The 20,932-nt window shown below is 40.4% G+C and overlaps 1 pseudogene; it reads right to left on the bottom strand.

Annotated features, from left to right (window-relative positions):
• Window positions 1-14,971: 14,971 nt before the first annotated feature.
• On the bottom strand, window positions 14,972-20,532 carry LOC101603762 (annotated as a pseudogene).
• Window positions 20,533-20,932: the final 400 nt, after the last annotated feature.

The raw sequence follows: 20,932 nt of genomic DNA, 5'->3' as shown, positions 1-20,932 counted from the left end.
TCTCCCGTGGAATAATTTTCATAGGATCCATGCATCTACTTTAAGTACAGCATGAGATATATGAAGTGTGTAATATTGTAAAATTTTTCCATTTAAATGTAAAAAAGAATTGCTTGAAAAAGTTATAAGGTGAAATTATTTTGTACTTATACCATATGACTAAAATGTCAGATATTAAGGTGAGAAAAAATATCAAAATTCATAAGTATGGGCTGGAAAGATGGCTTAGCAGTTAAGGCACTTGCTTGCAAAGCCGAAGTACCCAGGTTTGATCCCTAGTATCTGCCTCTCCCTCTCTGTCTCTTTCAAATAAATTAATTAATAAGTATAAGGTTTCATTTAAGAATTCAGAGCCAACATGGAGAGTTGGATGAAACATTAAAAAATATTTCCTAAAATGGAAATTCTATAGTAAAGTGAGAAAAGTTAATGATTTGTTGAGATACTAGAATACGTATTCTACATAGTAAGACAGTCTTGAGTAACAAAGGTCTACTGAATCATTCTCATTGAACTATGAATTCATTTAAAAAAAAAAAAAAAGCTTATTTCCATCAGGCCAGTCTCAATACAGAGATGCCATTAAGAATGAGAGACTGAAAGAAGTACAGAGGAAATAGTTGCATTTTTTTCAAAATACAGGTGAAATGCACACATTCAGCATGCTTGTGTTTTCCCCAGGTGGTCCTAGGCAAAATACAGTAGCTAGAAATAAGTAGTGTTCCTCTCCAAGATTATGGGATACACACCATCACCAGCCCACAGCCTAAATGTCATTTTGTGACTTTATGTACTTAACAAAATGACAGATACCTGGTTTTGTACAAATAGTTCATACAATGATACATATTGCAAAAAAGTAGCCTGAAACATACATATTAGCATCTGATAACTAATGTTTTAAAGTAGTTGTAATATTTTCTCATGTTATTTCTGTGACATGCATCATGGATGACTCAAAGGCAGCCACAACACAGAGAAGCTCACCCCAGCAAGGGTGAAGACACAAAAGCCACATCCCTGGAACTCCCAGGATAACTTGCAGCAACTTAACCAATCAGAGATTCTCTTCTACTTGACAGATGTCACTGCTCATAACTTTAGGGAGGATTCTAGTAGCTTACACCCTTCAGGAGCTTCCAGAGACCCCTGAGTTTTGTTCACTTCCTGAGGAAGTAATGATTCAATTCAGAGAAACTAGCTAAACACCAAACCCAACAACTGGAGCCTTAAAACAAACTGCATGTAAAACTGTGTGTACTCAGCTTTTGCCATCTGAAAACCAGGGTATTGGACTTAGTCTTTTCAGTGTTGTTCAAAAACTACAGCCCTACAAACTAAATGAGGGTGTGCAGATGCCATGGATTTGTTCATTTGTTTAATTTTGTTACTTGTTTTTGCGATAGGGTTTCACTCTACCCCAGGCTGTAGTGGAACTCACTCTGTAGCCCAGGCTGTCCTGGAAGTTGCCAATCTCCTGCTTCTGTCTACTAACTGCTGGGGTTATGAACATGCACTACCACCTTGTCTTGACAACCATAATTTTTCAGTGTTATTAAAGAAATCATGGTCTCAGTGGAAAATCTTATTTTAATAGATATCAAGTTCCACCAGAAAAGTTAGCCTCCTTTCTTAAGAGTAAAGAAAATGACATGATTTCTTTATAACCACAAGAACTTGTCAGAAGAGACCATAGAAAATGGTTCTGTGTTATCTTGCTATTTACAAATTTTTGCATAACACCCAACTATATAATTAGACATATATATCAGACATACTTGGTGAATTTATGTAAATATCATGCAAAAACTATTCTAAAGAAAGTTTGAGGACATAGGCTAAAGTCATTAAAATAGAAGGGATGCTATGGAACATGAAGCCTTCAAAGAAACAAGCACAAATGAATTCTAAAGGCCATCCCTTCCTAGTTGTGACCTGAAGGGACCAAACTGACACCATCACAGGCTTCAGTAAGGTGCCACCCTAACTAGGCCTAAGTTTCAGTTTCCCAGAGAGGCAGGCAAGACTTCTGGGAGAGGGCAGGCTGTTAATCAACAGTGACCCTCACGTGTGGCCAGAGAAGATAGCCACCCAGGGTCTGAGTCAGTTCCTGATGACGTGTCCAAACATGCCCAGACATGTCCCTTTCACAACCTTTTCACACTTTTCACCTCAACCAATCAGAGATGTACAACTGTAATTGCTGCTTACCTAGCCAATCACGTTAGAAGATTACCTAGCCCGCCTGGAATTCCCCTAGTTGTGCTTAAAAGGAGCCTGCATGGTCCTTTCAGGGTCGCCATTTTGTATGAATGGTTGACCCCACATGCTGGCTGATTCTGTAGAACAAATGCTCTTTTCTTTTACAGACTACTTGAAAGTTTTTTGTTTATTTTTATTTATTTGAGAGCAACAGACAGAGAGAGAGAGAAAGAGAAAGAGGCAGATAGATAGAGAATGGGCGCACCAGGGTCTTCAGCCACTGCAAACAAACTCCAGATGCATGCATCACCTTGTGCATCTGGCTTATATGGGTCCTGGGGAATCAAGCCTTGACCCGGGGTCCTTAGGCTTCACAGGCAAGCACTTAACTGCTAAGCCATCTCTCCAGTCCTGCTTTTACATACTATTTGAGTTCAGGGTCTTTATTCAACGATTTTCAGACTCACATGGCCCATCAAGTCTCATCATCCAGAGAGATAAGGAAAGAGGATACAGGCTCACTGCCATGGTGAAAATGCCTTTAAGAGACACTCCTTAACACAGCAGCTAGGTGTGAGCATGCTGTGACAGTACTGGGATAGCGTATTATAAGAGACACTCCTGCCAGGCATGGTGGCACATACCTTTAATCCCAGAACCTGAGAGGCTAGGGTTGGAGCATTACCCTGAGTTTGAGGCCACCCTGACACTACAGAGTGAATCAAGGTCAGTCTGAGCTAGAACAGGATCTTTAGCACAAAAACCCAAAAAGAAAAAGAAAAAAAGACACTCCTTAGCATAGCACTTAAGAGTGAGCACACTCAAAATAATTCAGTCTAGCAGTTCTGTTCCCCTACAGAACCCTAATACGAGCAGAATTAGAGAAAGCATTCTGTGAAACCCTAGAGGTGCTTCTTCACACACAGCCAGCTCTAGTCCAGGGAAACCCTCAGCCCTGCAGGAAAGCCTCCTGCCCATCAACACAGTGGTGGAGCCACAGTCAGCGCGGGCTTTCTAGCTCATCAGCTTACCTTTCCCTTCTCATCCCATTCCCTGCATGTGAGGAACCATTGAGACAGGCAGGTCCATGTTTATCAGTTCTTATCAAGTTCATGAGGAGATACAGCTTTGGAAAGTCTGAAAGTCAAGCAAGGATATCAGGGCAGAATGGGTATCAATTGCCCTAAGTTTTCCTCTAAAAAATGAGTTGCAAGTATCTCCAAAATCAGATAACTTGGAATACTTTAAAAGTAACTAGAATACAGTGAAAAGATTAATGGATGCAAATATTTTTTCTCAAATGTTCTTGGAAGGTATAACTTGTTGGGTGTCTAGTACCAGGGAAGACACTGCCATCCTCTGCACTGTGTCCTTCTCTAATGATGTCCTAGTCACCTCATCAACACGGTCCCCTCAGCCTGCTTGTCCTAACTTTCAGAGCACAGTCCAAGGGGAACACCACTAATTTATGATTTCTAAATTTGAATTGGGAGAAAAAGGTTCTTGAGCAATTTCAAAGTAGGCATATTGAATAATGTGAGGGTCCTCTGTGTGGGATGAGATTCTGAACCTACAGCCTCATTTCCTTCTAAAAATGTACATTTTCAAAATTACTCTAAACCAGGCATGGTGGTGCATGCCTTTAATCCCAGCACTAGGGAGGCACAGGTAGGAGGATCGCTGTGTGTTCAAGGCCAGCCTTAGGCTACAGAGCAAATTCCAGGTCAGCCTGGCTAGAGTAAGACCCTACCTCAAAAAAAAAAAAAAATACACACACACACACACACACACACATATATACATATATATATATATATATATATATATAGAGAGAGAGAGAGAGAGAGAGAATTCACTTATATCAATGTTGATTCTGTTTGTAAAAATGATAGATACAAAACTGAAAACATCTAATTAATAATGAGAATTTAAAACTTAGCAGTTCTCTGATGATATGAACAAGAATAAATAAATAAATCACTAAAAAATATTATGTAACCTAAGTACTGATATGCCTAGTCACTGTCATTAAATTCAAAAAAATAAATACAAGCCTAAAATTAATTGATACATCCTAGGGAAAAAAAATTGACTAATTCTAGGAGTGCAAATTCAGGAACTATCCTAAGAAGAGCGTTTCCTCATCCCATGTACAGAGTACAGACCTGAGCTGAGTGGGACTGCTGGAGCTCAAGGTCTCCTCTGCAGCTACTAAAGACCGCCCCGCCAGGCCCAATTATCCCCCTTCCACACCTGCCCCAGAGCCTGTCTGCCCACCGACTTTGCTCCTGTGGGCACAGAGCACTTACCCAGATGAATGTGGCAGGGGAGGACTCATGAACCTGGGAGAACCTGCACAGGGTTAGATAGAGAGTGATTTTAATCATCATTTGGAACCTGTAGGCAATGTTGGTGTCTGTAGAAGGTGACAAGACCCCACTGGGGAGCACAGAAACATGACATCCCCAGTGAAGCATTTTACCTGTCTGGTGACCTTACTTTGTCCTAGAAAACAACAATATGGGGTGGCCTGGACCTAAACTTTTCTCTGAATTCCCTTGACACATCTGTGTGAGGGAATCAAAGGGTCACATCACGTAGACAACCCCAACTTCACTCATTTTAGTCCTCAGGCTCGAATAGTTCAAATTATTTCATAGTTTAAAAAGATACTTGGGCTGGAGAGATGGCTTAGAGGTTAAGTGCTTGCCTGTGAAGCCTATGGACCTCAGTTCAAGGCTTGATTCCCCAGGACCCACATTAGCCAGATGCACAAGGGGCCACACACATCTGGAGTTCGTTTGCAGTGGCTGGAGGCTCTGGTGTGCCCATTCTGTCTGTCTGTCTCTCTCTCTCTCTCTCTCTCTCTTTCTCTCTCTCCCTCTTTCACTGTCAAATAAATGAATAAATAAAAATAAAATATTTTTAAAAGACGCTTTTTTCTGGCCATGTTTTATTTGTCCTTGTTCTTCAAATAGAACAACCAAATATACAGAGAGTATTCAGCAAAATAAAATAGATAGCACAAACTCCTAAAAGACTGAGATACCACATGCTACATTTAACCTAATTTTTATTGATGCTTGCTTAGGGATAGGGAATAGATCATTCAATAAAAACATACAGTAAAAACAAGTCTTATGCACAACTTTTAAACTATAATAATAATGTACCTTAATTATTTCCATACACATGTTTAACATTACAGATTTTTAAAAAATAAACACAGTTAAGACTTCTAGGAACATTTTATAATCAAATAATTCCTAATTTTCTTTGTAGATAGATCAAACACCTGCAAAATATGGATTCCTATACACAGTGAGTAAATGACTTTAAATGAACACTTAGGGCTGGAGAGATGGCTTAGCAGTTAAACGCTTGCCTGTGAAGCCTAAGGACCCTGGTTCAAGGCTCAATTCCCCAGGACCCATGTTAGCCAGATGCACAAGGGGACACATGTGTCTGGAGTTCATATGCAGTGGCTGGAGGCCCTGGCATGCCCATTCTCTCTCTCTCTTTCTCTTCCACTTTCTCTCTCTGTCTGTCGCTCTCAAATAAATAAACAAAAATAAACAAAAAAAATTTTTTAAATGTACGTGAAGCACCTCAGGATAAGCTGACAGTACGTCTTCAGCTAGACAGGCAACAAAACCATCGTGCCAAATGGAAAAAAAGGGTCGTTGTAAAATTTTAAACTAAGTTAACTTTTATAATTAAATACAGGAAATATAGTGGCTTGCTAATACAAATAAGATGTGACATATTTACACTTCACTATAAAGAATGAACACCAGAACACTGGTTATGATGAATGAATCTAAAGGACAGTTTACTACAATAAATACTAGCTAAACAGAAGTGTACACTGAAGCACTATGGGTGGTTAATGTTTGCCACATACTTCTGTTACCTTGAGGCAGATAGCACATGTGTACCAAACTCAGCATTCGTTTTCAGTTGCTGCTGGTATCATGTGTTTTAAGAAATGTGTACAGTATGAAAAACTTCAAAATACTAATGAATGAAAGATATTTCAGGAAAAAAAAATGGGCATTTCCATGCAATTGTGCACAGCCTTCCTGTGTAAATTTCAAGGCAAGATTTTTATGTCCTGTAAAGCAGATCATTGTTCTGTGAGAATGTTCTAGTCTTAGTGCATTTCTTTTGTCTCCTCCTGCTTTGCATTATTTTTCTCTATTCTTTTTGTGTGTGCCTGTGTGCAAATGACGTGCACACAGTTAAATGAAACTATCACACATGTAGAAAAAAGTCTGGATTTTACAAACTGAGAACTAATAAACTCCTTACTAAATGACGCTTTCTGATTCAATTAAAAATTGGCTTAAACACTAGTAATCAAAAAAAAAAAAAAAAAAGACAAAAGCCGGGCGTGGTGGCACATGCCTTTAATCCCAGCACTCGGGAGGCAGAGGTAGGATGATTGCCGTGAGTTCGAGGCCACCCTGAGACTCCATTGTGAATTCCAGGCCAGCCTGGGCTAGAGTAAGACCCTACCTCAAACAAACAAACAAACAAACAAACAAAGACAAAACACATTTCATAAAGAATACAGAGAAATGAGTTGTGTGAGGCTTCCGGTTAAGATGGAGGTGTAGGTACCACGCCAAAGCAGCCTAGGGGGGAAAAAAGACCAAAAAAGCTCAGCAAAATACACACTTTTACTAAAATGTGAGGTGTATAGGAAATTGAAGCAGCAAGCGGAGAAGTAGAAGAGAGACAGAGCATCCAGAGCCTTCACAGGCCTGCAGAAGTGGCCCTGGCAGCTCCGCCAACTGTGGCGGCGGTGCACCAGAAAGCCACCAGGCTCTGCTCCAGCCACAGGAAAAGCCAGGTGCAGGGAGCTTCCACTCACACCGCGCTCTCTGCAACTCAGGAAATGTGAAGGGAGAGCGGCAGTGAACAACAGAGGAGCAGACCACAAGGTAGAAGATCACGTGGAAGAGCGAGAGAACCAGAGCAGCTGTGGCTCCCTCACCTCCCCAACCACCTGAGCCAAGATCCAGCGAACAGAGCAGCGGTCCTGAGACCGGCCATGCCAACTTGAGCTGACAGCAGGACCCAAGCAGGAGCAGAGTCCAGCAGCAACATCAGAGGCTCCGACACAGGTAACAGCGGCCCCAACAGCAGCACATCCAGTAGCGGCAGAAGCGGCAGACCCAGCAGCAGCAAACCCAGGAGTGGCAGCAGCTGTAGACCCGCAGCAGCTGCTTCAGTGGCAGCAGTGGCGGTGGACCCAGCAACAGCAGCAGCAGAGGCAGCAGCTGTGGCTCCAGCAGTGGCAGCTACAGCAGCAGCAGCAGCAATGGACCCAGCAGCAGCAGCAGCTTCAGCAGCAGCAGCTACAGACCCAGCAGCGGCACCTTTAGCAGCAGCAGTTCCAGCAGCAGGGGTACTGATCTGCAGGGCCACACTTGCCAGGCTCGGTTTGCCCCGCAGGAAAAGCCAGTGCCCAGCTCCAGAAATCAGAACAGCAGCCCGACGACCCAGGCAGCAACTTGACTGAGACCAAAATCATCCAAAAAGGTAACGGGGATTGCACCAGGGAAGGGTCTCACTTGGTCACAAGCTGACTTGGATCCCTCAACAGACCAGAAATCTTAACCTCTTTGTTGATAGAGGATCTGGTCATTATAATAACTATACTTGCATACATACTTGGGCTGTTTTTGATTGAATGTGTACAGTGTTTAGTTAAATTTTAGAATCTACCTCTATTTTATTCCACTCAGCCTACTTGAATACTCCCATAGCAGGGAAACTCAACCCCTAGGAACACCTTTGTAGATACTCTGAGAGTCTTAAGAGCCACACCTAACACCTTAAGCTCCTACCCTGAAAATATATAACATCAAATCAATTGATACAGCTAAGAATACTCAGATAGCTAGAAAATCCAAGCATTAACTTAATCCAAGAGGCAAAAATATATACATTATAACACAAGAAACACTAAAAAGCAAGACGATATAAATCCACCTATAAGTATTAATGCATCAGAAATGTCCTCCAGTGAGAACGAGTTAGAGGAAATGCCTGACAAAGCTTACAAAAGAATGATTGTATACTGGGACCTCATGAAATTACAAAGATTTTGCACTGCAAAGGACACAGTGAAAAAAGCAAAGAGGCAACCTACAGAATGGGAAAAAATCTTCACCAGCTATATATCTGATAGAGGATTAATATCTAGGATATACAAAGAACTCAAAAAGTTAAATAATAAGGAATCAAGCCAATCAAAAAATGGGCTATGGAGCTAAATAGAGAGTTCTCAAAGGAAGAAATACGAATGGCATATAAGCATCTAAAAAAAAAATGTTCTACGTCACTAGTCATCAGGGAAATACAGATTAAAACTACATTGAGATTCCATCTCACTCCTGTCAGATTGGCCACCATCATGAAAACAAATGATCATAAATGTTGGCGGGGATGTGGAAAAAAAGGAACCCTTCTACACTGCTGGTGGGAATGCAATCTGGTCCAGCCATTGTGGAAAACAGTGTGGAGGTTCCTAAAACAGCTAAAGATTGATCTACCATATGACTCAGCTATAGCACTCTTAGGCATATATCCAAAGGACTCATCTCATTTCCTTAGAAGTACATGCTCAACCATGTTTATTGCTGCTCAATTTATAATAGCTGGGAAATGGAACCAGCCTAGATGTCCCTCAACTGATGAGTGGATAATGAAGATGTGGCACATTTATACAATGGAGTTCTACTCAGCGGTAAAGAAAAATGAAGTTATGAAATTTGCAGAAAAATGGATGCACCTGGAAAGTATTATACTAAGTGAGGTAACCCAGACCCAGAAAGCCAAGCACCACATGTTCTCTCTCATATGTGGATCCTAGCTACAGATGATTGGCCTTCTGCGTGAGAATGAAAATACTTAGTAGCAGAGGCCAGTAAGGTAAAAAGGAGACATAAAGGGTAGAGAAAGGAAGGGAGGAGGATACTTAATAGGTTGATATTGTATATATGTAATTACAATGATTGTAATGGAGAGGTAATATGATGGAGAATGGAATTTCAAATGGGAAAGTTGTGGGGGTGGGGAGGGAGGGAATTACCATGGGATATATTTTATAATCATGGAAAATGTTAATGAAAAAAATAAATAAAATAAAAAAGAATGATTGTAAATATGTTCAAAGAAGTCAAAGAACAAATCAAAAGAATCAAAGAGGAAATCAAAGGAATCAAAGAAGACACAGGATACCAATTTAATGAAATAAAGAAGGCAATACAAGACATAAATAAGGAAATAGAAATAATAAAGAAAAACCAGTCAGAATTACTAGAAGTGAAGAACACAGTTAATGAAATAAAAAAAACCCTGTAGAAAATCTCACCAGTAGGATGGATGAGGGAGAGGACAGAATATCTAAGTAGAAGACCATGTGGCAGATCTAATACAGTCCAACAAAGAGAAAGACAAACTTATAAAAAAGTATGAATGGGAATTTCAAGAAATTAGGGACACTATGAAAAGATCAAATATAAGAATTCAGGGCATAGTAGAAGGAGAATTCCACTCCAAAGGCATAGTAGGCGTCTTCAACAAAATCATAGAAGAAAATTTTCCCCAAATTGAGAAAGAGGTGCCAATGCAGATACAGGAAGCCTTTAGAACCCCAGCCAGACAAAACCTGGAAAGAACCTCTCCTCACCATATTATAATCAAACTTCCAAACACACAAACCAAAGAAAAAATATTGTAAGCAGTTAAAGAAAAAAATCAAGTTACCTACAAAAGCAAGCCCATCAGGATTACAGCAGATCATTCAACAAAATCTTTAAAAGCCAGAAGGGCTTGGAGTGATATATTCCAAGTTCTGAAAGATAACAACTGTCAACCAAGGTTACTTTATCCTGCAAAGCTATCCATTCAAATAGATGGAGAAATAAGGACATTCCATGACAAAAGCAGGTTAAAGGAGTATCTGAAGACAAAACCAGCTCTACAGAAAATATTTGATAGAATCCTCCATGCTGAAGAAAAGGAAAAGCACACATATAAGGAACCTAGAAAAAACAAGCAATACTCAATTACTAGTTAACACAAGAGAGCACAGGTAGAACTGGAACCACAAAAAAAAAAAATGGCAAACATAAATATACACCTTTCAATAATATCTCTTAATATCAATGGCCTCAAAGCCCCAACAAAAAGACATAGGTTTGCAGACTGGGTTAAAAAGCAGGATCCTACAATTTGTTGTCTCCAAGAAACTCACCTTTCTGCAAAGGATAGACATTACCTTAGGGTGAAAGGTTGGAAAATGGTGTTTCAAGCAAATGGGCCTAGTAAACAAGCAGGTGTTGCTATCCTAACACCTGACAAGGTAGACTTCAGTCCAATGTTAGTCAAGAAAGATAAGGAAGGTCACTTTATATTGATTAAGGGCACACTCCAACAGGAGGATATTACAATCCTAAACATATATGCACCTAACATGGGGGCACCCAAATTCATCAAACAAACACTATTAGAATGAAGGTCACAGATAACACCAAACACAGTGGTGGTGGGTGACTTTAACACCCCACTCTCATCAATTGACAGGTCATCCCAGGAAAAAATAAACAGAGAGGCATCTGGACTAAATGAGGTCATAGAAGGAATGGACCTAACAGATATATACAGGACATTTCATCCAAAGGCTGCAGAATATACCTTCTTTTCAGCAGCGCATGGAACATTCTCTAAAATATACCATATATTAGGACACAAAGCAAATCTTAACAAATTCAGGAAAACTGAAATAATTCCTTGCATTCTATCTGACCACAGTGGAATTATACTACAAATCAGTAGCAAGAAAGGCTATAGAGCATACACAAAATCATGGAAACTAAACAATACACTACTAACTGATGAATGGGTCAATGAAGAAATCAAGAAGGAAATCAAAAAATTTATAGAGTTGAATGATAATGAGAACACAACATATCAAAATCTCTGGTACACAATCAAGGCAGTTCTAAGAGGAAAATTTATAGCCTTAAGTGCCTATATTAAGAAATTAGAGGGGCTGGAGAGATGGCTTAGCGGTTAAGCGCTTGCCTGTGAAGCCTAAGGACCCCGGTTCGAGGCTCGGTTCCCCAGGTCCCACGTTAGCCAGATGCACAAGGGGGCGCACGCGTCTGGAGTTCGTTTGCAGAGGCTGGAAGCCCTGGCGCGCCCATTCTCTCTCTCTCCCTCTACCTGTCTTTCTCTCTGTGTCTGTCACTCTCAAATAAATAAATAAAAAAGTTTAAAAAGAAATTAGAAAGGTCGCAAGTAAATGACCTAATGCTTCACCTTAAAGCCTTGGAAATAAAGAACAAGGCAAACCAAAAATCAGTAGACGGGAAGAAATAATAAAGATTAGGGCAGAAATTAATGAAATAAAACAAACAAAAAAAAACAATCCAAAGAATTAATGAAACAAAGAGTTGGTCCTTTGAAAGGATAAACAAGATTGATAAACCCTTAGCAAATCTGACCAAAAGAAAGAGAGAAGAGACACAAATTAATAAAATCAGAGATGAAAAAGGTAACATCACAACAGATTCCAGAGAAATTTAAAAAGTCATAGGGACATACTATAAAAGCATATACTCCACAAAGTATGAAAATCTGAAAGAAATCAATGCTTTCCTTGATTTATATGACCTACCTAAATTAAATCAAAATGAGATTAATCACTTAAATAGACCTATAACAAGCATGGAGATCCGAACAGTTATCAATAATCTCCCAATTAAAAAAAACCCAGGCCCAGATGGATTCACTGCTGAATTTTACCAGACCTTTAAGGAAGAGCTAACACCATTGCTTCTTAAGCTTTTCCAGAAAATAGAAAAAGAAGGAATTCTACCAAACTCCTTCTATGAGGCCAGCATCACCCTGATACCAAAACCTGGCAAAGATAGAACCAAAAATGAAAATTACAGACCAATTTCCTCATGAACATTGATGCAAACATTCTCAACAAAATATTGGCAAACAGAATACAAGAGTATATCAAAAAGATCATTCACCCTGACCAAGTAGGCTTCATCCCAGAGATGCAGGGATGGTTCAACATACGCAAATCTATAAATGTAATACATTATATAAATGGGTTAAAGGACAAAAACCACATGATCATCTCATTAGATGCAGAGAAAGCATTTGACAAAATCCATCACCTTCATGATAAAAGTCCTACAGAGACTGGGAATAGAAGGAACATATCTCAATATAATAAAGGCTATTTATGATAAGCCTACAGCCAACATATTACTAAAAGGGGAAAAACTGGAAGCTTTTCCACTAAAATCAGGAACAAGACAAGGGTGTCCACTGTCCCCACTTTTATTTAATATAGTTTTGGAAGTCTTAGCCATAGCAATAAGGCAAGAGACACACATAAAAGGGATACAAATTGGAAAGGAAGAGATCAGGTTATCATTATTTGCAGATGACATGATTCTATACATAAAGGACACTAAAGACTCTACTAGCAAACTGTTAGAGTTGATCAAAACCTACAGCCATGTAGCAGGATACAAAACAAATACACAGAAATCAGTAGCTTTCATATATGCTAACAACACACAGAGGATGGCATCAGAGAATCACTCCCATTCACAATTGCATCAAAAAAAAAAATTGAGTGCCTTGGAATAAACCTAACATAGGAAGTAAAGAATCTCTACAATGAGAACTTTAAAACACTCAAGAGAGAAATTGCAGAAGACACTAACTAGAAAGTGGAGAAACATCCCTTGTTCCTGGATTGGAAAAATCAATATTGTGTAAATGGCGATCTTACCTAAAGCAATCTACACATTTAATGCAATCCCTATCAAAATTCCAAAGGCATTCTTCATGGAAATAGAAAAAACAATCCAAAAATTCATTTGGAATCACAAAAAACCTCAAATATCTAAAATAATGCTGAGCAACAAAAATAAGGCTGGTGTTATCACCATACCTGATTTTAACCTATACTACAGAGCCATAGTAACAAAGAACAGTGTGATACTGGCACAAAAACAGACATGTAGATCAGTGGAACAGAATAGAGGACCCAGATGTAAGCCCAAGTAGCTATAGCCACCTGATATTCAATAAAAATGCCCCAAATACTCACTGGAGAAAAGACAGCCTCTTCAGCAAATGGTGTTGGGAAAATTAGATATATATCTGCAGAAGGATGAAAATAATTCTTCCCTCTCGCCATGCACAAGAATTAAGTCCAAATGGATTAAAGACCTTAACACCAGACCTGAAACTCTGAAACTGCTAGAGGAAAAAGTAGGGGAAACCCTTCAACATATTGGTCTTGGCAAAGACTTTCCAAATACAACCCCAATTGCTCAGGCAATAAAACCACAGTTAATCACTGGGACCTCATGAAATTACGAAGATTTTGCACTGCAAAGGACACAGTGAAAAAAGCAAAGAGGCAACCTACATAATGGGAAAAAATCTTTACCAACTATATATCTGATAGAGGATTAATATCTAGGATATACAAAGAACTCAAAAAGTTAAATAATAAGGAATCAAACAAGCCAATCAAAAAGTGGGCTATGGAGCTAAATAGAGAGCTCTCGGGCTGGAGAGATGGCTTAGCGGTTAAGCGCTTGCCCGTGAAGCCTAAGGACCCCGGTTCGAGGCTCGGTTCCCCAGGTCCCACGTTAGCCAGATGCACGAGGGGGCGCATGAGTCTGGAGTTCGTTTGCAGTGGCTGGTAGCCCTGGTGCGCCCATTCTCTCCCTCTCCCTCTCTCTCTGCCTCATTCTCTGTCTGTTGCTCTCAAATAAATAAATAAAAATAAACCAAAAAAAAAAAAAAAATAGAGAGTTCTCAAAGGAAGAAATATGAATGGCATATAAGTATATAAAAAAATGTTCTATATCACTAGTAATCAGGGAAATTCAGATTAAAACTACATTGAGATTTCATCTCACTCCTGTCAGATTGGCCACCATCATGAAAACAAATGATCATAAATGTTGGTGAGGATGTGGAATAAGAGGAACCCTTCTACACTGCTGGTGGGAATGCAATCTGGTCCAGCCATTGTGGAAAACAGTGTGGAGGTTCCCAAAACAGATAAAGATTGATCTACCATATGACCCAGCTATAGCACTCCTAGGCATATATCCGAAGTACTCATTTCCTTAGAAGTATGTGCTCAACCATGTTTATTGCTGCTCAATTTATAATAGCTGGGAAATGGAACCAGCCTAGATGTCCCTCAACTGATGAGTGGATAATGAAGATGTGGCACATTTATACAATGGAGTTCTACTCAGCGGTAAAGAAAAATGAAGTTATGAAATTTGCCGAAAAATGGATGAACCTGGAAAGGATTATACTAAGTGAGGTAACCCAGGCCCAGAAAGCCAAGCACCACATGTTCTCTCTCATATGTGGATCCTAGCTACAGATGATTGGGCTTCTGCATGAGAAGGAAAATACTTAGTAGCAAAGGCCAGTAAGTTAAAAAGAAAATATAAAGGGAAGAGAAAGGAAGGGAAGAGGGTACTTAATAGGTTGATATTGTATATATGTAAGTACAATGATTGAGATGGGGAGGTAATATGATGGAGAATGGAATTTCAAAGGGGAAAGTGTTGGGGGGGAGGGAGTGAATAACCATGGGATTTTTTTTTATAATCATAGAAAATGTTAATAAAAATTAAAATTAAAAAAAAAGAATACAGAGAAATATCTCTGAATGCTTAGTTGAGGTATTTCAGAATGTCTTATGAGGAATCTGAGGTGACAATTTCATAGCAGAATGTGTTAACATGGCCTAGATTAAATTGAGGGGTGACCCCACTGGACTATGAAACTGTGAGATTCCTATGGACTCAAGCTTCTTGTTGAAGAGAACTCCCCACTGCAGTTCAGAAACACTGCCTCACTTCCTCTCCCCAAGCTTCCCTCCCTCCCTCCATTACATCAGTGTCTAGAATCTCAGAACCTTCTTTCCTGCTAAAGAACTGGACCAAGGAACTGGTGTACATGTTTTCCTTCTCCACACCATCATCCTTCCTGGCCTCAAAGCACATCTGACTGATGAGAAAGTACTCCTCCCACCCTCCACAAACTGGCTGTTCCAAGAATATTGATATAAGGCTTCTTCTAGCTGAGCCAAGTTTGCCATTCCTCTCTCCTCCTTCTCCTGGCTTACTGACTTTGATATTAAGCTTTTCAATTCGAGTTGGGACACTGAGCTGTTCAAGTCATTTAACTTGTCAACAACTCCAGAAGGCTCACACTGTGAACTGAGCTGAATGGTTCCTGTGATGAAAGAATCAAAGTCAAATCTCTGCTCTCCTTTTCCATCCCAGCCAGCTGGGATGCCTCCTCCAGCGCTAGCTGAGTTTTGACTTGCCTTTCTTATCACATTTCTGTGGGCTTTATTCTTGACAATTGGAAAGATCTATAATGAGTTTGGGTTCACAGTAATAGTTAATCTCACTCTCAATCCAAAACAAATTAGCCAAATATGATGATGTAGTTACAAGTATGGCTACACTCCAGGTCTCCGTACTTGTTTTCATAATGATCTGGGTACTGACAGCATGGCTTAGGAGAGTAATTGGTGTCAAAAGCTACATCTTGGTGTCCATCGAAGTATTTCCAAGGATCATCAACTTGGATTTCTTTATCAGTGACATCAGACACAGCTTTTAGGTCAAGTTGAACATCATCGATATCAAAATTGTTATGAATAGACCAGTCATGTTCTGAGAAGTGACAATCATAATACCTTTTCCAGTTATAAATGTGACCATGAGTTTCATCCATAAGCAAAATATCATCAGGCTCATCTTCAATGTGGAAAGGGTGACTTGACCTGGGCTTGTCCATGGTAAAGGAGAATATGCTCATGGATGGGTGGGAAACACCTCCTCTACTGTCAACCAACACATGGGGCTGAAGGTCAGAATCTCTTCTAGGAAATCCAGTGCAGCTGGGTTAATAGTCTGTGTGGCTCAGTCATGTCATTCCTAATATAAACTGGAATTACACTGAGAAGCTCCTGGCGATATTCATCATGTATAACAGGAATAGACTCTAAAATCAGCTGGGAGAGAAAGAGAAGTCAGTGGTGGAGATAAACTACAGTGCACACTGCAAGCCAGGCCAAATGAGCCAACTGGTACAAGAGTGGCATGTCTGTTATGAGGAAAACCAACTGCTCTCCAGCTGGGCTGGAGGCCTGCTCCTCAAGAGGGAATGCATGCCTGGTACTGAAAACCTACAATGGATGAGGTCATAAGCCTTAGGAGTGTGTGGTGGTTTGAGCCAGGTGTTCCCCATAAACTTACGTGTTCTGAATTCTAGGTCCTCAGCTGGTGACAATTTGGGAATTAAAGCCTCCTGGAGGCAGTGTGTTGTTGGGGCTGGACTTATGGGTATTATAGCCAGCTTCCTCTTGCCAGTGTTTGACATACTCTCCTGTTGCTATTGTCCATCTGTTGTTGGCCAGGAGGTGATGTCTACCCTCTGCTCATATTTTCCCCTGCCATCATGGAGCTTCCCTTTGAGTCTGTACGCCAAAGTAAACCTCTTTTTTTTTTTCCACAAGCTGTTCTTGGTCAGGTGTTTTCTGCCAGCATTGTGAACCTGACTGCAACAGTATACTTGGTACTAAAAAGTGGGGACATTGCTGTTAGACACCTAAGTGTGTGGCTTTTGGCCTTTTGGAGTTGATTTTTGAGGAAGGAATGTGGAAGAATTTGAAATCTTGGCCTAAGAGACACCTTGCAGCACTGTAAGTACAGTTTGATGAACTATACTTGTCAGAGATGAAAGACCTGAATGCAATAAGAAGTAGGGACTGTGAGGTTTGGCTTATAAGGGTGAAAAAGACCTTTGCCTGGACTGGGCTAGAATCAGTTTCTGTAAGAGTCTTGCTATTACGCCTATGTCCTGAGAACTTGTGCGGGGTTGCTTTGTGTAGAAATGAACTGGTGTGAGCAGAGGGATATGACATAGAAAAAATGAAATCTTTGGGACAAAACTTCTGCCCGTTCAGCTGCAATTGTATGAAAGATTATAACCTTTGAGATTGGGCCAGTTGATGTGCTTTGGGACAATAGGAAGAATGTAGACTCTTGAAGGGGCTTGAATGCTGAAAGACTGTCCTGTTCTTCAAAGTCTGCTTTATTCCTCCCCCACCCCCAATTAACAAATTGGTAGCCCACCTGGTATTATGAAGTATAAAAAATGCAGGAAAGAGAGAGTTGTTGAATTTGCAACATGATTTTGTGTTTTGGAAATGGCCATGGGCATAGTAAAGCAGGCTTGTTGTATTATTTGCACGGAGACCCAATAGAGCCATGAGAATGGAAAGTGTGTTGCAGTAAAGACCCAGTGGAGATACCAGAACTATGGGATGGCTATTAAGGAGAGTTGCTGGCACTAGATGAAGTTTTCCAGAACTGTGAGTAGCTGGAGGGGTGGAATTGCAACCCCAGAGTCTTATCACTGGTTAGAGTTGACTTGGAGACTCATCACTGGTTAGAGTTGTTGGACTTGGAGCTACAGAGTTTGATGTTTGCCTTCTTTAAATCTTGTATTGGTTGAATATTTCTTTGCTATGCCCAATGCCATCTTTTGCAGTATGAATATTTATTCTGTGCAATTATGGGTTTAAGTGTGTGTGTGTGTGTGTGTGTGTGTGTGTGTGTGTGTGTGTGTGTGATGGCTCAGTTAAAAGATCTTGGGCTATGGAAATGTATAGACATTATTGGGATTGATAAAACTATGTATGGGGACTTTTTTATGAGCATCAGAACATTTAGTGACCATAAGCATTGGAACAATTAATAATCACAATTTAGTCATACATACAGACAGACTACATGAAACATAGAACATATATGACATAGTTGGCCAACATTAGACATGACAATATGAAACATGGAGAGACATCCTTTTAAGATTTTAGTTATGTTTTAAATTGGTGAAGACTTAATCGTAACAGGACAATAGCCAATGGTTTGAATTTAAAGTTGACATTTTTTCTTTGGTACCTTGTAGTGAAAAGAAGGGGGGAAGGGAAAAGAAAGGAAAAAACCCTAGAAGCTGTGTAGTGGTTTTAACTTTTAGCAAGGAGAGAAAAATTAGATATCCATATGTAGAAGAAGTTAAAAAGGCCCAGGAGAGATAAGAGTTTCTTTAAGAGGGCAGAGTTTGTATTTGATTTAGTGAGATGGCTTGAATTTGGTGTGAGAGGAAGAGACCCTGACAAGTCATAGCCAGATGGCAGAACTGTGTGTGAGAGATCATTTTAGAAGGGGCAAGATTTTAGAGGGATTTGGTGAGAGAGGAGGAATTGGAAGGTAGAACAAGAAGTATGAAGAGAAGGGCGGGAACAGGGGGACAAAGGAGCCCTGAAGGTGGGAACCTCAGACCACTTGCCATGTCTTCTGAGGAAGTTATCAAGATCAGTAAGAATATTAAAAGTACCAAATTCAGGCCAGTGGTGGCCATTATCTAAGGAATATTATGGCCAAATTTGAACAGAGAGCTGGAGTAATTTGGCAGGCAGGAGCTCAGGAAGTTTGAGTTCCTTAAATTAGCCTCATGACATGAGACATGTCAATGAGTGTCTTTTGGAACAGATAATTTAGGGCCCATTTTGGAGGACAAGGACTAGAGTGGCCAATCCTGCCATCAGTGACATATCCTAGGCTTAGGGAGGGCAAATGAAACCCAAGGATTAAGAGGGAATGTGTATGGGGACTTTTAAAGTTGGATGAATGCATTGTATTTGATATCATGTGTGGTTATCGGTTTATGAGGGCTAGGGATGGAAAGTGGTTGTTTAATTCAGGTGTCCCCCATAAACTTACTGAATGCTAGGTCCTCAGCTGGTGGCAATTTGAGAATTAAAGCCTCCTGGAGGTAGTGTATTGTTGCAGGCGGATTTATGGGTGTTATAGCCAGCTTCCTCTTGCCAGTGTTTGTCACATTTTCCTGTTGCTATTATTGTCCATCTGATGTTGGCCAGGAAGTGATGTCCATCCTCTGCTCATGTCATCATTTTCCCTACCATTATGGTGCTTCCCTTCAAATCTGTAAGCCAAATTAAATCTTTTTCTTCCTGCAAGCTGCTCTTAGTCAGGTGTTTTCTGCCAGCAATGTGAACCTGACTGCCACAGGGTGTAACACCTACTGGTATGTGGCTAAATGTATATATTGTGCTCACCAAACTGCACTTCTCTTAATTTTCATACCCATATATTAATGCTACCCTCACTTTTGGTTAGAGAAGCTTCTCTTTTCAGATGGCAGTGACCTTGGGATGACTCAGAAGGCACCATATTGCTGAGAAGTGATAGAGGAGTGCTCAGCACTGAGACATCTCTTACACTTTCCAAGGCTCAGGGTCCATTGTGGAAGAGGTGGCAGAAAGAATGTAAGAGCCAAATGAAGGGTAGGACTCCTTACAATGCATTCTTCCAGACACAAAATGGCTTGAATATCCATGACCTCACAGTGCCTGGCACTACCTACACAAGACCCTCATCACAAGAGGAAAAGATGATATCAAGATAAAAGAGACTAATTGAGAGGGGGAGGGGATATGATGGAGAGTGGAGTTGCGAAAGGGAAAGGGATGGAGGAGGGAATTATCATGGTTTATTTTCTATAATTATGGAAGTTATCATTAAAAAAATTTAAAGGTGCTTAGACAGTGTGGAGATCTGTACCATTTAGTAACCAGCCCTTCAGAAAGATGATCCTCATGGGAATAGTGAGAATCCAGAATCTATGCAAACCCAAAGTCACCTACCTTCAGCACCAAGTCTGCAGGGTTAATGCAAAGATTAGTTGGCTTGAGATCTCCATGCAGCATGTTTGCAGAGTGGATATGCTTGAGCCCATGTAGCAGCTGGTACATGAAGAGCCTGGTGTGCTCTTCCAGTAAAGGGCCCTCTTCCAGCACGTTGGCCAAGTCTGTCTCCATGTACTTCTGAACAATGTACATGCTGTTCAGCTCCGTGAGGGAGCCCACATCATCTGTTAACTGGCTTCCACTGGGACCAAGAATTCACAATGTTGTCGTGATCAAGTCTTCTAATAATTTTGATTTCACGGAGCACATGTTTGACACTCTGGAGATCAGTAAGGACAACTTCCTTGATGGCTACTTTCTTGTCACAGTTGTCTATAGCAGAAAAAAAAAAAAACAAAAACAAAAAAAAAAAACATTGCCTCCACAGCCCAGTCCATGTACCTGGAGCCCAGATCAAAGCCATGAATGTTCATGAGGCTTTAAAGTTTCTCAGCCATTTTGAAACCCTCACTATTGCTTTTTTCCTTTTGAATTGCTGAACTTGTATAAACAAGGAAGAAAACTGACATCAAAAGAAAAGATCTTTCAAAAGGGGAGAGTAAAAATAATGATGCTTTCACAGCAAGAGGGTGTCTTGATGTTCACTGCATATGCCAGCCGGGACGTCGGGTTCCTTTTGGATTACAGCTCAAAAACCTCTACTCACCCTGAGAATGAAAAAGAGTGCAATACTCACAGATCAAAAATGGGGCGGCAGACGTTTAAAGAAAACACTCAAACTCAAACAGAACGAAATGACTTACTATGCACTCAGATAGACCGTGAACATCTTCCTCATAGCACAGATACATTTGGTGTATCTTAGCCTGGCCCTAAGCAGCAGCATGCTAAGGTGCT

Source organism: Jaculus jaculus, chromosome 6, assembly GCF_020740685.1.
Source record: "Jaculus jaculus isolate mJacJac1 chromosome 6, mJacJac1.mat.Y.cur, whole genome shotgun sequence".
NCBI lineage: Eukaryota > Metazoa > Chordata > Mammalia > Rodentia > Dipodidae > Jaculus > Jaculus jaculus.
Note: the sequence above shows the minus strand (reverse complement) of the source record. Positions and strands in the feature narration are given on the sequence as shown.